This window comes from Gavia stellata, chromosome 6, assembly GCF_030936135.1.
Source record: "Gavia stellata isolate bGavSte3 chromosome 6, bGavSte3.hap2, whole genome shotgun sequence".
In the NCBI taxonomy this organism is placed as follows: domain Eukaryota; kingdom Metazoa; phylum Chordata; class Aves; order Gaviiformes; family Gaviidae; genus Gavia; species Gavia stellata.
Window position 1 is genome coordinate 52,624,201 of NC_082599.1, and position 17,132 is coordinate 52,641,332.

Genomic DNA, 17,132 nt, shown 5'->3' on the forward strand with positions numbered 1-17,132 from the left:
CCTCCTAAGCTCCTCCTTTGAAGGTTACTGAAAGTGAAAAATGGGCATTTTTGAAATAGACATGTTTTCTTTGTTGCTTTCTTTATTGTTAACTACGGAACATCACAGATTCATGAAGGGACATTTTACTGAATTGTGTTTGAAATGGTGTTATCACATGTAGTATACAACCTTGTAACTGTTGTCATACTGTATATGACAGCAATAACCCATGCCTCTCAGTGCTAAAACCACGTTTTATGTAATTATGAATGAGTTTTTAATTTACTAAACTGCATTCTAGGATTTTTTTTTCAATTATTTGCCTCTAGATTCAGCCATTTGAAATAGCCAAGACACTGTCTATTACACAAGTTTAATCTGCATTCATGTTATAAAACTAAAATTGAGGGTGGAAAAAATACTGAAATGTGAAGAGACTGTACCTATAATTTGTGGATACTTTATGAAGACACCTGACCCATCTTTTTAGCATCTTGCTGGATGGGTGCAGGACACCCATAAGGCAGGAACAGTTTCTGTTTCTAGATGCATAGATCACATTGAAAATAAAGATCTGCAGATGAAAATTCAATTTCTTCTTACTTCAGCTCCAAGTCTTTGCTACAGAATTTCGCCTGAGCTACTCTACTATGAAAAGTGAACAAAAGCTAAAAATTAATTTAGGAAGAGTCTTCTGAAAGATATAATCCTATTGGCACTTGTTGAACATAGCCACATACAGCTGCATTCTTATTTAGACTTCAGGCAAAATGTAGACTGTTCAGTTGTTTGGGCTTGCATACAGATTTCTGTACGAGTATATGGGGATAGCATGGAGGGTACATGCATACTTTGCTAATGAAGTCTGTCCTTACCTTACAGTTTCAAAAGAACAAAGTAAGAGCTGAAAAATGGTCTTTCAAAAAGCAGTGTCTTCTCTTTCTGATTCCTTAGAAGTTTGAAATCATTAAACTTGTTTTAAGCAGCAACTCTTAATTCTGTTGCACTGATCTGTAAAATGATAGACTGCAACCTGCAAAACATTTTAAGAGAAACTTTTTATTTATGAAGCATCAGGCAAAGCATCTTTAGAAGGCCATTGGAGTGCTGAGTCCAAGACTGACACAAACCTTTCTGTTCACTCCTTTTTAAAATGCATGATCTCAGAAGCATTTAAATGGTTAAAATTGTATACCCGCCTAATATTCCTGAGACCGGCATGAGAAATTTGCTTTCCCAAAAACTTTGCTATAGGAGAAGTTTCACAAGCTTGAAGAAGACGACTTTCTGCTCTTGACACAAATTCATTTTCCAGCGCATATTGTTAATATTTCAAACTGGCTTTAAGAAGGTGCAATTTTTTTGTTGCTACAAACAGCATAATTACAGCCTAGATGCCAACATTTTATATTATTCAGAAACAGATTATGTTTTTTCACTATTTATAGGAATAAAATACTTAGATTTTACCTTATAATCTCTTGGTTTTGTGACTTCCCCCTTCTTCTTTGCCATTTCACGCATCCATAGCATATGTCATATATAACCAGTGTGAAAAAAAGAAACTTTGGTGTTACTGTTTGACTGAGAACAGTTGAGGGTTTTCTCAGCCCACATACAGGAAGGCACAAGCCTTTTTTCTTGCTTCACTGCGATAGCAATCGCATACGTTCAACATCTAATACTATTTATTTCATGCAGAGACAACTGCTGAAAAGCTCTGAGCTGTCAGAGATCATCGCTGTGCTCGGATGTGCAGGACAGACCCACCCATCAGGATGACTTCTGCCCACAATTTGGTCAGTCTTTAAGCCCAGACAGGCAATGATTCCCTGAGCTGTACAACTACTACAAGTTATTGGGTTTTGCTACTAAGCAAGTAAGAAGTGCCACCGATCAAGTGAAGAAGTATGCAGCTGAGCAGAGGACTTTTCATTATAAATGCACTTTTCTCCTGAAGTTGTTTTATGTTTAATTATTAAGTTAAATGTGCCAGAACGACAAGGTGTTTAGCAGAGTTAACAAAAGATTGCACTCTAACATGCTATTAGATCTTCAAGAATTCAGAGGACATTACTCACTGTTTAAATATTGTAAGTAAGATAAGCTTCAGACATATATGAAAAGTGACTTAAAAGTCCCTGCTGTTAAAAAAGACATGCAGAGGCCAGTAGCGCTTAACGATTATGCCTGAACTGCAGGCATGAATGCTGACCCCAAACCATATAATTAGTATAAGGTAGCTCACTAAAAAGGGGAAAGCATTGGGTCAGGGCTCTTTTAGAGACATTAAAAAGCAGTTTCTTGACTAGAAATTAAACAGAAAAATGTTAGCCCAGTTTATTTTCCAATTAGCGTTCTAGGCCACAGTTAGAGTCATCAGTACTCAAACACAAAAGGACAACACCCAAGGTTTTGTGAGCAATAACATAAAACCAGTATTCCAGCAGGGCTGAACTAGCATTGCTCCTGCCATCATGCAGTCATCCTCTGCTGTGGATGTGATGATGGTTCCCTCCGAAAGGCTTCTCTCCTATTATTAAGTGCAGTCATTAAGAAGAATGAGATGTGAAGGAGAACTATTAGAAGTAAATAAATACAAAGACTCAAAAAGCCAAGGGTGCTAAAAGTCAGGGAGAGAAACAGACAGGGTTGTGAGAGTGAGCAAGAACGTGGAGACAGCAGTCTGCAAGGCATTCTCAGGATAAACTCTGAAAGCTTTGAGGGAGCAGTTACCATCTCATCTAGACCAGGATTCAGAACAGGAGGGATGCCCATTTTGGAGACTGCATATACTTGAGGTAAGAGAAATGTCAATTGCTCCAGGAGACAGAGCACTGAAGGAAAACAGTTACATGAACAATGGTACTCACCAGGTGTGGTTCCAGCATCACTTAATCCCACATAAGGACACTGCCTGACATTGTAGCAACGGTGTTTGGATGGCAAAATGATCAGCTGGTTCTGCAGAAACAGACAGGAAGGTAGGGAACAGCCTGGGTGGCAGACACCGATGGTTTCGATGGGTCAGAGTGATCATGAAACTACATCCAGTCTCTGGGTAAAGCAGGGGAATGCCTGCAGCCTTGTGCTCTGTCCACAGGACCTAAAGTGATCCACAAAGCTTGAACCACCAAATAATAATGCAGAAGACACATGAAGAAATTGCATTCCTGAAATGGCTACTATGTGACAGCCGGCACTCCAGACAGAGCCGAGTCAGGCTATGAGATCACTCTATTGCGGCACTCTATTACCTTGTTGAGTCCAGTCTGAGCTCTTTGGATGTAAAGCGATGCCAAAAACCCTGCAAAAGTGTTGCATAGATAATTCTCTTGTCACCTTGGAGAGAGTGCCATTGGCTGACACCAAAACTGCTGGGGGTCAGAAACTGAACTTCTCAATTGATGTTTCATACCTTTGATTCACTTTGTCCTTGAAATGTTCCTCCGTATGTTGAAGCCATTCAGTGTGTTACCCTTTCATCTTCATGTTCTTCTGTTAAAATTAAAACCACTCAACTCAGGTCTGTAATCTAGGTCTTAACTTTTAGGTTAGTTTCTCATTTGAGTACAAAGGAAATTGAGTCGCATCAGCCTGTTCAAATGAACTTTCAGATCTTGCTTTTACTTCTTTGTCAGCACATAGCTTGCGTTGACCAGTGGTGAGGATAAAGTTTGAAAGAGAAATGCGTATATACACATCAGAGATCCAGGTCAAGACTAGCACCACAAATAGATTTTAAGGAAGGAAAGAACTGGGCATGTCTGGTTCAACTTTGCGGGAAACAGAAGACAAAGAAGAAAGGTGAGGGTTTAAATTACTAAGAAGAGAAAATGAAACTGAAGAAGCAGCAATAGTTGAGAGAAGAGGAACAAGTCCTGTTGGATGTTCAGAGACAGGATGGGTCTCTGTGGAAGTGTCAGTGACTGTGCCTATGCATGGGTGTAGCGAAGTTCTGTTAAGCAGGGGCTAGATCCACAGTAAAACTCTAAGTTCTCGATTTAATTTCATTTCTGCACAATTTCCTCTGCTTTCTGTGTCACTTTGTAAGAAAATGTTATGTTTACCGGTCAGTATAATAGCAACCAAGGTTTCGCACATGAGCTCGAGAGATCCTTTCTGTATAGGAACAACTATAATACTGTGCTACCTTGTGTTACTGGGTAGGTTTTCAATTTTAACTACTTCTAACCTAAGGTCATAATTGCTGATAATTTCAATTATTTACTAATATTAAACCCTCTATTGCTAGTTACTTATAAGAACTGAGCTACATATAGGTCAGTCATAAACAACAGTAAGATAGGGAATACCTGTGTTATGTTTTAACATACTGCTTTTTCTGTAATTGCAGATGCAATCACGGTTCTTGCTGTCTCACTCCCACTCTGTTAAACATGAGTCACAGGTACTGGGAAGTGAGCAAATCATACTCCATGGTTAGTGAACTTGCAGGATAATCCCTTTAATTTGCCAATCCCACCCACCCATGCAGCATGAAGAATTTAATAACTTCAGCCGGTAAATGGTCAACAAGGTTAGCAGGAGGTTTGACATTCTTGGACTAATCTTCTACTTATTTGGTTGCAGATTCCCTGAGACGTTTCCCAGTATTTGTTTGTCAGGATGGAAGAGGCTATCTGGCTTCTCTCTTTATTAGAAATAATAATATATAGTTGCCTCAGTCATACCTATTTAATATGCCTCAAAAGTAGACATTATGCTTTATATAAGTAGAAGTAATAAATCATGGATTTCTGTGGAGGAATTTGGCAGAGTGTATCGCAGTCAGGCTATGACTTGCCTTTTGAAACAAAACTGTTATTTCTTGGGTCTGGTGCAAGGTGATGAGATTTACTATTACAAGTTCAGGAACTTGTCATTATTCTCCTGTGCTGGTATATACCAGTTTAGTAGTAAGTTAGAATATTTATGAAATAGTTATGTCCTGCTATTTGGTCTAGTTGCTCTCCAATGCCTGTAGAGGCAACTAAAGTTGTTGCTGCTTTAGGTTATTCCAGAACATTGATAATACTGGCTTGAAAGTGCTGTTGTACTTGGGAGCAGCTGCAGAGAACCACATGTGAGCCAAGGATCTTGGACTGACAACATAACCTTTTCATAGTCCCTAATGCTTTCCTTTCTGCTTGAACACACTGCCACCCATCCTTCTTGTCAAACTTAATTCCCCTTGTTTTCAGTCCCACAGCCTTTCTCAGAAGTCTGTGTTTCTAAGGATAGACCCACACAATGCTACTTTACCCTGCCTCTCATGTTCTTTTGCTTGATAAATACAGTCACAGCCACAGAGCCCAAATACTTCTTTCCTGATACTAACATGCAGAATCAACAAGCCTCTGCAGGAATTAGATCCCCGCAACAAATGTTTGCTTGACACAGAGTTGGGCAAGGCTTAATGTTTATTAAACTGAAAAGCAATTAGAAAGAAAACACATAAACCAATTAACTTATGCAGGAAAGCAGAGGTCCTCATTGCACTGATAGCTGTTTTCAATGAGTTACAGGAAGCATGGAGGGCGCCCAAAACACAGAGGTGGTGCTTTCAAGGTGGAGTGGAGAGGTTGGTTTGGGGGTTGTTTTTTGGTTTTGGGTTGTTTTTCTAAATTCCCATTGATCTTAAACTCCTAGAGGTCTTGCAACTGTGTGTTTGTGACCAGCCCCCCGCAAAAATGAGCCTTACCTTTACTGAGGAAAGTTTCCCGTTTTTCTGGAAGAAAGACGAGCGCCCATGTTCTGGATGGAGTTGCAGAGAGAGCACTAGAAGACAGGGTCTAGGACTCTGAAAATAAAAAAATGTTTGCATTTGTCAGGAAATTAGGTTATAATTTGATGATTTGATGAGACGTCTGTCACCCAGTTTCATCAAAACACACATCCCAAAAAGCACATCTACTAGAAAAACAATGACAAAAGAGGATTTTGAACTATTGAGAACTTGAAGTATCAGATATCAGCTCTCTAGAACCCAAACCCATGAGCAAATCAGAAAAAATGGGTTAGCATTTATCCTTACTGGGAGGGGTAGGGGTGGTGAGTGGGAATCAGTATCAATAGTGGGAATTCTAAGATATAAAAGAAATTAAAAATTGGTATGAAACAGAAGACATAGAGCATCTCCAACATATAGTGGTAATATTTCATGCTGTTCTCAGTGGTGGAAACCGGATTGGTTGTGAAACCAGAAGATTTTTTAGTTCCTATCACTCAATAGAGATTTGAATACAAAATCTATGCTGCAAGCTACCAGCCTTTTCCAATTTAATTTCCTGTGGGATTTCCAAAGATGCCTAGAGAAGCAAGAGTGAGTTTGAAGTTTGAGTATTTCTGCTAGTGGATGCCACCACAGAAGCTGCTTCTCCACTTGGGGCTCTCTCTAGGCCTCGGGTTTCTTTTGGGTCCAAAGCACCCAATTCTTCCTATTTTCAGGAGGAGGTTGCAGACCTCTTAAATGACAACAGTGATTACCACAGCTGCTCTGACTTACATCCAGGCCAGCACTTCTGCTCCTTCCAGTGCTGTGAGAATGATAAATAGTGACCACAACTTCCTTAAAGAAGGGTATTTCTTTACAGGAATCAAAAAATGGCCTTTAGAAGGAAAGACATTTAAATCAATAAAGCAAACTCTAGGCTCATTTAGATCTTAGTCAGGTTTGCTATTTCCTGAAATGTAAGGAACCATTACTTGAGAGCATGTCCCAAAGCAACTCAGAAAGGCTTTTTACTCACTATATCAAGTAGTATCTTTAAAGCTATATATATTGTACGTATTGCAAAATAATTCAGCCACATTCAGCATTTGGAAGATGAAATAATAATGTCATTTCTGCTGCCTTTTTGCTAATTGGGAAATCTCTGTGCTTCCTTTATACATGCTGTTTGCAGGAATGAAATAAAATGAGTGCCATGCCGTATGTCTGTTTATACCCCATACTCGCAACACGTGGCAAAGAGAATATGTATAACCAATCAAAATGCTCTCGTACTAAAATGATCATGATCCTAAGTACCATCAAACTGTCTACATCAATTCATTCAATAGCTTTCACTGTTTCTTTGTTTTCTCAGTTCAAGGATTTGAGCAATTACTGTAATTGTAAGAACATTTCTACCCTAAAGCATAGATGGGCCATGCAGCTAATTAACATACTTTAAGCTAACTCTATGAAAATGAAATATGTGATAGGTTCCAAATGAACTGTTTAGCAGAGTCCTGTTGGACCTATCTTTCCATTGTAACAAAAATAGATTGTAGAACAAGAGAATGGGATGGAGGGGAACATTTAAAATGAAGTGATTAACTTAATTGCTTTTCTTTCAACCACCAGCAGTTTTTAGAATTGAAGGATGAGAGAAGCCTTCGTTAACGCAGAAGACACAGGGAGGAAATTATTTCTGTACGTGCAATACGAGGTTACTTTATAAAATCTTGTACTCAACTACCAGTAATTTTTGAATGACTGAATCTCAAATGAGTACGAAATGTCACAAGCTTGAAACTTGAATATTTTAATGCATCAGCTGCCAACTGAAGAGAGGCATAGAGCAAGGGAGTCAAGAGCAATGACCAAATCCCTCCATTCCTAATATTATGCCAGTGTAGGCAATCAGTCTTGGCTTCAGAGAGGTAGGAGAGGGCTACCTGTAAAAGCAGAAGGGGGTCTTTAGGATTCAGCAGCTACCTCCCTTTGGGGGTAGAGGCAGCTCTTCTTCTGGTGCTTTTTCTCCACTTTCCATAGGAGTGTGCCGGAGTTACTGGGCGGCCAGTGTTCCTGAGCTCCAACAAGACTCTCCTGTCTCTGCCACTGACTTGAAAGTCTCTGAGCAAATATGGTGAAGCAGAGATGAAGAACCTGCTGCTCTTCATCCAAAAATTCAGTAGGGGAACATCCCCAGATCCAGGAATAGCCTTAAATCTGTGCAAGCCGTCACAAGAGGACAGACTGCAGGAAGCACCATAGCTCTTGAGCCCAACAGGAGGAATCAAACCCCCAAGATGTTTAGAGATTGAGGGGAATGCTCAGCCCCAGGGACAAGGGCTAGAAAAGGGGGGTAGAAAAGTTCTTAGAATTAGATAAGACAGCTGAGAAACACTCGGCAATTTAAAAAAGGAAAAGGTAAATCAAAATAAAGTGGAATAGCAGGGGTAGGAAAAGTAAGGTTGCTGTTGCTCAGTGAAGCAAGAGGAAGAAAGGAGAACTTTGCCTCTTCCATACCCACCTACAGCAGGAGGCAGGATTTGACAGCGCCCACGTTGGACGGCTGCAAGTCTGGAAAGGCATCTGTGGTAGTACTCATATGGAGGGTCATCCACATACGTCTGGAAAGAATTAGAAGGAGAAGCTGATGTGTCTTTAATCATAGCTGGTGGGCTACTAACGTCCTTGCAAACCTGCCTGACTAATCTTTTGCGCAGTGACAGTGGTGTCAGCCAGCTGTTCGTACAGACCTCCGGGACCTCGGAGGGTACAAACCTTTCTGTAGGGAAATGCAGTCATCTGGACTGTCAGATAATGGAAAGGGCCTGAAGTCCTTGCTCAGCTCCCATTTTGAATACCCGCGAGAAAAAAAGTGATTGCACTTCACAGAGGATCATAGGACTAGCTCAAGCCAGCTCAGGTTTTATAAATCACAATGCTTTTAGATATGTTTCCTGTATACCTTTGAGATAAATAGAAGCCAAAAAAACAGCACAGGCATTTCTTTGCCTTATCTACTATTTCTTTCTCACTTGGAGGTCCATTCCCTGTTCATATAAGAGCCTTCTAGGTGGTACTGGCCTTAGCATCCTACCGCTGCGTTCCAAGGATGAGGGGGCAGGCAGCTGTTTCCCCAGGGTTATCACTGACCCACGCTACAGATTTGCTGCCCAAAGTGTTTTGCTTGCAGGATAACTGCAGCTGCACACACTTGCATGAGGAGATTTTCCATGATCCAAATACCACACTCCTTTACCTACTCCAACCACATGTAACATCCCTTCAACAGCTATTTACTCACTACGAGAAATAAGCTCAGGGAGAAGATTTTCTTTTCAAGAGGTCATACTTTTAATCTAAGCAAATCCTGACCTCTTTGGAGATTAATTTTATTTAAATCTGAGAGAGAGAAAAAGCTGCCTTAAATATGATCAATAATTTGATCTGAAGTGCAGATGAAAATTAGGGAGGGAGTTTACCTACATGTTTCAAAGGTACATAGATTTGTGTGTTTCAATTGTACATTTTCAATGTACTAAATAGCAGAAATAATTGTAGTAGGAATAAACATCTTTAAAAACATTATATTTATCTGTAAAGCTGAAGGCCTAATTAATCTAAAAATTCAAAGTTACGTTCCTTTGCGTCAGAAGATGTAAACTCTCAAAAATACATCCAGGGATTATGCCCTCAGTTGAAAGGAGGACAGTGAAAGAGGCAATTAATTCTTTTACTTCTTTTTCTTTTTCACTAAGCACGGTTTAAGGCATGACTGTCAAACTCTTGTTAGCCAGCATCAACCAGTTGCTACCTATGAGAAGCTAAAAATTAATTGACCTGAAAGTTGCTTGTTAGATCCTCCTGATACTTGAAAATCCTCCTGATTAAAAAATGAATAAATAACATCGGTTTTTCCTGTTTGAGCCTCAGGGATTTTTTGCTTTGCATGTTCAAATTTAACAATTTGAATCAAAACAAGGTTGTATCAAAATCCAATTTTATTTTCTAAACTAAAGCTCTTTGGTGCAATCCAAGCCATCAGTTTAAGGAATTTTACAGTCTTTTAACTCATTCTTTAAAAATGTGGCTTAACTTCTGAAGTGTGGTGGGTTGACCCTGGCTGGCAGCTAAGCCCTCATCCAATAGCTCGCTCAGTTCCCCCAGAGGGATGGGGGAGAGAAATGAAAGGGTAGAAGACAGAAGAAAACTCATGGGTCAAGATAAAGACAGTTTAATAAGCAAAGGGGGAAATAAAAAAGGAAAAAAATAATTATATGTGATGCAAAAGCAATCACCACTCACCACCAGCAGACCGATACCCAAGCAGTCTCCAAGTGATAGCTACTTTGGAAAAACTCCCCCCCAGTTTTACTGCTGAGTGTGATGTTACGTGGTACAGAGCATCCTTTCGGTCAGTTCAGGTCAGCTGTCCCAGCTGCATCCCCCCCGCCCCCCCCCCGCCTTGCTCACCCCCAGCCCACTGGCTAGGGCGGCAGGCTGGAAAAACCAAGGTGTTGGTGCTATACAAGCACGGCTCAGCAAGAACTAAAGCACTGGTGTGTTATCAACACTGGTTTGGTCACTAGTCTAAAACATAGCACCATATGGGCTGCTATGGACAAAATTAACTCCATCCCAGCCAGACCCAGTACAGAAAGGAAAAATGCCATTTTGAAGCAAACAGTTGAAATATTCTGAAAATGTAACAAAATATGAATATTTTCAAAATGAAAGCTTTTGTTTGGAAAATAAATAAAAAAAAAAGTGTGTTCAGAAAGCTTTTCTGGAATATGGATTAATCCAGAAAAAGAATCTTTCTAGGGTGCAATTTTCATCTGAATGGACCATACTTACTTAAGTAATAAGCACCATACTTACTTAATATTTTCCCAAAATCATCTGTCTCCAGTAGCAAAAATCCCTCTTACTGTTTGTAGAGGAAGGCGGGCGCAGAGTGGGGTGAGTTATAAAGGCTTCAGTCACTGCAAGATGGGGCATATCAGATGAGTGAGGACCTCAGGTATGAGGGTCAACCATGGCATTGAAAGACCACTGAAGAGAAGCTGGCAAGAATAAGTGGCCGTCAGTTAGGAGCAAAGCTCCTCAATGCTTGATCTGATGCCCTCCAACATCCTCACCACAAGCTGTGTAACAGGACAGATCTTTGTGGATAACACCAAATGGGAGGGAGCAGTAATATGCTGGAGGGCAGGGCTGCCCTTCAGGGGCACCACAGCAGACTCGGGGAATGGGCCAGCAAGAATCTTATGAGGATATTAATAATAATTTGAGAGTGGTGCAACTGTGAGCCAGGAGCCCAGAGAAGGTGTTTGGATTCTCCGTCCTTAAAGATTTTCAAAACACAACTAGACGCAGTCCTGGACAGCTTCATCTAACTTCACATTCAGCCATGCTTTGGGCAGGGGATAGGACTAGGTGACCTCAAGACATCGCTTACGAGCTATTTTTTCCTATGCTTCTGTGATTTTAACTCGTCTTAATACCACAGAGGTGAACCTCCCTTCCACATCTTGACTTCATGTTCACAGTTTTGTGAAGGTTCAAGTTACTAAATCAGTAACTAACTTGCAGCAATTATTAATGTGGAACATTTAGTAATACAAATCTAAATTACCACTTGCTCCTACACACATTCTGACCTCCAGAACAAGATTTTGTCCTTGCTATTATTTTATCAGCTCAGGGTTTTTCTGTTATAGCAAAAATACCCCTTGACATTAAAATATGTGAAAGCACTTTGGTCCAAGATACTTTTTTTTTTCATTTCCACTTCACCAGTAACTGCAGTGGTTTCACACTCCTACACACTTTTGTAAAAGGAGTTATTATGGTGATGTATTTCACATGCTGTATTTTTCCATATGCCTCTGTTACCACATTTTTTTGCATCCCTTGTGGAGTTAAATATGCTCACAAGTGACCAGTTTGGGGTATTTAACCAAGGAAGAGCTAAGATTTTTCTTTCAGACTCATTTTTGTCTCACAGCTTGGCTTTACTTATTTGTCTGTGAACTAACTGCTTACTGTCTAATTTCACTTGTCATGTTTTCACCTGTTCTTGTAATTTTGCTGCTTCCTGTACTTCACATTCATTGGGGTGAAAAGTTTGCTGGTGTTGTTTGCCAGCCTTGTTTAATCTCCACACCCCACTGCTGCATTACAAAGAGCTCCAGATCCATCTCTCCTAAAGCACCCAAGAAGGCTCAGCCTTTCCAATTGCTTAATCAACTGAACATTAATACTGCTCCATGAAAGAGGTATCAGCTTGGGTTTGCAGTCTGCTGTTAGTGGTGGACGGAATGACAACTCCACTTCCACGTGTGGTTATTTTTCATTATTTTATTTGTGACAGAGTTTCCAGGTCCGTTATTGTTGAGACAAAACAAAATGCATGGAAGTGTGCAATATCCATTCAGTGGCCCTGAAGGGAGCATATTCTTGAATATCAGAGCAGTGCTACAGTAAATGCCTCTTTATTTATTACAAGATTGCATACAGAGGAGATAACAGCAGCGCTAACGAGGCTGTGCATATATATGGGTTACATTAGCAATGAGAAACATCTATGCTAATTAACTCTGCTCCCTAATGAAATTAAATTCATGCAGTAAAAGACATTTATAACAAAGTCAATACAAAACCAAAGTATGTCAGTTTCTAATTCCTTCTCTATGGCAGGGTGACATAAAAAATATCATGATTATATATTATCATGGAACAGTAATCATTGACAGGGAGGAAGGGGGACTTAGTGTTGGTAGGCTGAGGTTGTTGCAGTTTCCACCAAAGAAAACAATAGCTTCCTTCCCTCACCCCTTCCTTTCCTCCAGACATGCAGACTGGTAAATTAGTGAACTGTTATTTCCCACTTTTTAAGTTAATTTTGGAAAAATAACTTGACACATTAATTTGCACATGTAAATTCCTTAAAAACAATGTAAGCTCAAAATGTAAGTTTGAGTAGAAGACATAAAGCAGCACTTTTTCCCACTCAGCTCACAATTATTTTCACAATTGAGACCATGGAGACAAGGGCTGTTGATGCTTCCATTTTGCCCTGTAGCATTTCAGTCAACTTGCTTGCTGGTCCATCTTGGGGACAGTCACATTGCCTCCATTGTTGTCAGCTGGATGTTGACTTGGCCATGCCTTCTCGTCTCAGATGTCAACCCACATCGTTCTACCTGGCCAGCCTGGTCTGTCCATACTCCTTCATCCTGCTGGTGAAAACAGAGGTCAGCTTTGGTGTCTGAGGTAGCTAGTGGTTGTCCACTGGCTGTGGACTCTGGAGGCAAAAGGCTATGTGTCTGTATGGTCTGTGTGGGTGGGGGCTTCTGAGGTTGTGGGTGAATTTCATCCGACGGAGACCCAGGTGCAGGCTCTGTTGCAGTCTCAGCTCTAGTGGCAGTACCGGTGGGGTCCTCCGGAGCTTCATGGGCTGTGGTGATGCAGCCGGGCTGGTCAGCACAGAGACTAGATCCTCCTCAGTCATTAGGCAGTTGATGATATCCAATGGAAGAGAGGTTGAGGTGAGCCCACACTTGGGATCTGTTCCAAACAGAGCTGAGTACAGTACACGGTTTATTCCCGAGTGGTGAGCTGAATTCTTAGCAAAGTGCGCAAAGCATATTCCCATAGACCAGTCCCACAAATTATTGTCTGCTATTCACTCCGTGAGCGTCTCCTTAATATTGCTGTTTGGATGCTCTGTTAGTTCTTGGCTTTGAGAGTGTCTTGTTTTTCCATGCACCAAGCTGAGCTGAGGCCACAAATACTTTAGTTCTTGCATGATTTGAGTAATGAATTCTGTTCCATCATGACCCTGCAATACAACAGGGGCTCCAAAACTGAGAACGAGGTCAAGAAGCTGTAAAGCCACCTCAGCTGCTTTTTTTGACATAAGTGGATGGAGAACACAAAATCTGGTGATGCAGTCCTGGTACACCATTTTCCACTTCAAGCTGCTTAGACACATGGACTGCACATTGATAAGGTCCATTTGTCCCTGTGCTAAGTGCTCCTTGTTCAGAACAGACCAGCCAGCAAACCATTCCAAGTGGTGCCTTCTTTTTTCCTGGCACACTACACAGAAGGATTTGAAGTGCTCGACAGCATCTCTGGTGATGTTTGCATACTTAGACAACAAGTGTTTCGTGACACGATTGAGGCAACCATGGTCAGTAGCCATATGTGCTTTTTTGATGAATCATATGTATCCTCAATGCTCACATAATATGTGGGAGATTCCTCTTTCATCTACCTCCTCTTAATCAGCTTCTCAGTGTCTTCACATTGTAGAATTTCATATCTGAAATTAGGGGAATAGCAAGCAGTTTATTAGCAATAATGCTGTGTATCTAAATGGGGAAAGCAGCGATGTATACACTTAAAAAACCAGAAAGAGTAGGTTCTCCATACCTACTTTGTAAGGAGATAGTATTCATGTCTTGGCTTTAACCTGGGATTCTGCTTTGTCTTCTTAATTTCAGCAATAGTTGCATAATACTCTGTCTTTGGGATCAGGTACGTGGAGCATTTCTTATACTTTTTGTATAGTTCTTCTCTAAATTTAACTTTGAAGTCCCAAGGCATCTTCAGGAATGATTACTTAGCAAGTAGAGAAATCTGATTCAACTCCCTCCTTTTGTGTACAACTGCTCTTGCACCAATTTCTGACGTATGCTACAGTCATATTGAGAAACAACTCATTTTGTAAAATGACTAAAATCTTCAGCTATTTCTCAAAATGACCTCCGGTTATTTTGCAAAACGACAGAAAATAGTAAGCAGGTATTATGCAAAATACCTCATCTCTAGCATTTTGAACTCACTAGCTTAAAAGACAAGAGAAAGAGATGTTTTATTTCATTTCCTAAACTGTTCAAAATCACACAGTATATCGCAGAGCAAACTATATATTATATATTCTAAAATAAAGATGCTTGTGAGGTCAACTTTACTTTGTAAAATTTACAACTGTTTTTAATTTTTTGTTCCATTGGATTGATATTTGAAACACCTGACCTTCCCCGCTAGAACAATAGTGACAACAGTTCACATTTTGTGAAATGCTACAAACCATTGGACATTTCAGGTGATGACCAAGTAAAGAATGCAGTCCAGTGATGTAATAAAATGGTCATTATTTTCTGAAATGCCTAAAACCAGTCATTTTATGTGGCTGAAACAGTCATTTCACAAAAGAACGTCCAATCTTTTCTTTTTTTTTTTTTTTCCCCCCAAAATAGGCACTTTCACAGTATCATCATAATATATACAGATTGTCTGCTGTTTGGGTTTAAATTTCTGAAGGCCAGTTTACTGTAGAGATAGTTTTATTCTTGCAAGCTGAATTTAGCTTAGGAACTGCTTTTCATTACATGAAACTTTGTGGTGCTATTTCTAGTGTATGGACACATTTCATGTCTTGAGCAGATCCTGAGTCAGCTGCTCCTTCTGTAGCAGAGGATGGGAACAGGAATTAGACAAGTAGGATTACGGTCTGATAAATGCCCCAAATCAGCATTGCTGCAAAAAGCAATCTTGCTGTATTTATCCTTGCATTGACTCAATTTTCCATGACTCCCTGGTGAGCCAGAGAGGGAACTGGTGCAGCTGAAAGCCATTCAGCAGAAGAATCCCAACCCTACGGAAAGAGTGATGTGGGAGTGGGAACGAGGAGTGGTGGAGGGCAAGTTTGCTCTCATCAGTGAGAGTGCCGCTTTTTGGCAACTTTAAGGGTTCAACAGGCAACATGAGATGAAGGCTGGAGACACAGTCTATGTTATCTTGCCGCTGTGTGGCAGAAACATGCTGATATTCTGCTCTCCTATCCTCATCCCGTCTCATTCTCCAGATCCTATCCCCTCTATGTCCTGCTGTAATACAGCTTTTTGTGTTCTCAAGTGGTTGTTTTCTAATCCAGAACTATCCTACATGATCCAGAGTCAGCAAAATCAGGGTCTCCTTTAAGCCCGTGGTGCCTCTGACCAAGCAGATGATGGTAACTGGAAATTCCTTCTTCCCCTATAGATCACCTCCCACATGTCAGCAGTTCCCCATCACTGCCTCGGCCATCCCCGGTCACAGGAACCACTTGGCTACTTTTCTGATGCTGCTCTGGCCTTGTCTACACTTTCATTTTCAGGAGTTATTCAGACTCTTCTCCTTCTGTGGCATTGCCTGGCAGCATCTCCACCCCTCCTCAGCCCTCCTGAGGGACGTGAGCGGGGAGGGTGCCCGGGAGGGTGGGAGAGAGCAAGAAGCTGGTGAGGGGCAAAGCAGGGGGAAGCTGTGGGGAGCAGCAACTGGTCCTCCCTGCAAGCCCTGTCAGCACCCTTGCTGGAAGCATCCCCTCTGAAACCACCTGGCAGGGCCATCCCTGCCAGTGTTAACCAAGACTTCGTTCGCTCAGGGCGGAGTTAGGCTTTCTCTGCCAGACACTAACACTCACAAAGCAAGATGAGTGGCAGATGTAAAGTTTGCGAAGACAATCCCATAAAAAGCATGACTGGGTGCTGAATAGTATCACCAACTTAAAGCATGGAATTACGACCCCCTAATTCTGCTCATTATCATCCTGAGTTAGCATTAACATCATTAGCATCAGTTTTTATTTGGAAAAAACCCATTATCTAGTAATTTTTGTGATGCTGTGGTGCAGGGTATTGCAAATGTGTACATTTTTACAAGAATTAAACCACTTGTGGTTTTAACACATACATGAACAAGATTGGTTAAGCTATATGTTCAAGAGGTACTGTTTGTAAACATATGTTTTATTTTTTGAAAGTCTTGCCAAATTCAGATACAAAATGCTTTTCATTTACATGCATATTTGCAGGAAGGACTTGCTTAACTTTTTCAGCACATAGTCGTTTTGTTTGTTAACAACTTTATTATGACAGAAGGGTTATAACATAGTGTTACAAAGGTATGCAGTGCCTACAGAACACATGCAAGGTATTTTCTTCCACCAACTATGTTGATATAGGAGGAAAAAAAATGTTGTGCCATTTTCCACCTTCTCTCCCACCACAAGGAAGAACTGATTTGTTTGTGTAGTTTCAAAACAAATCTGGATCAGAGCAGTTTATTGCTTCTTTAATGACACGTAATTATCTAGTAGTGAACTACAGATTCAAGTTGACTCCTTCCATGTTAAGAAAGTCTCTGTAGTTCCTCCGTTACTGTTGAATCTGGCTGGTAATCATCTTCCTCTTTACCGTGATCCTTTTGGGGCAAACACCTTCTGGGGCAGTTTTTTCTCAGATCCACACACACTGCAAGCTCTCACATTTCTATCTTAGTAGATGTTGTGATCCAGACTGTTCGCCAAGGGTGGGCCATGTGAGCACCCCCACACCTCACCTGTGTTATGAACTTCAGCGATTTCCAACTTTTGGTG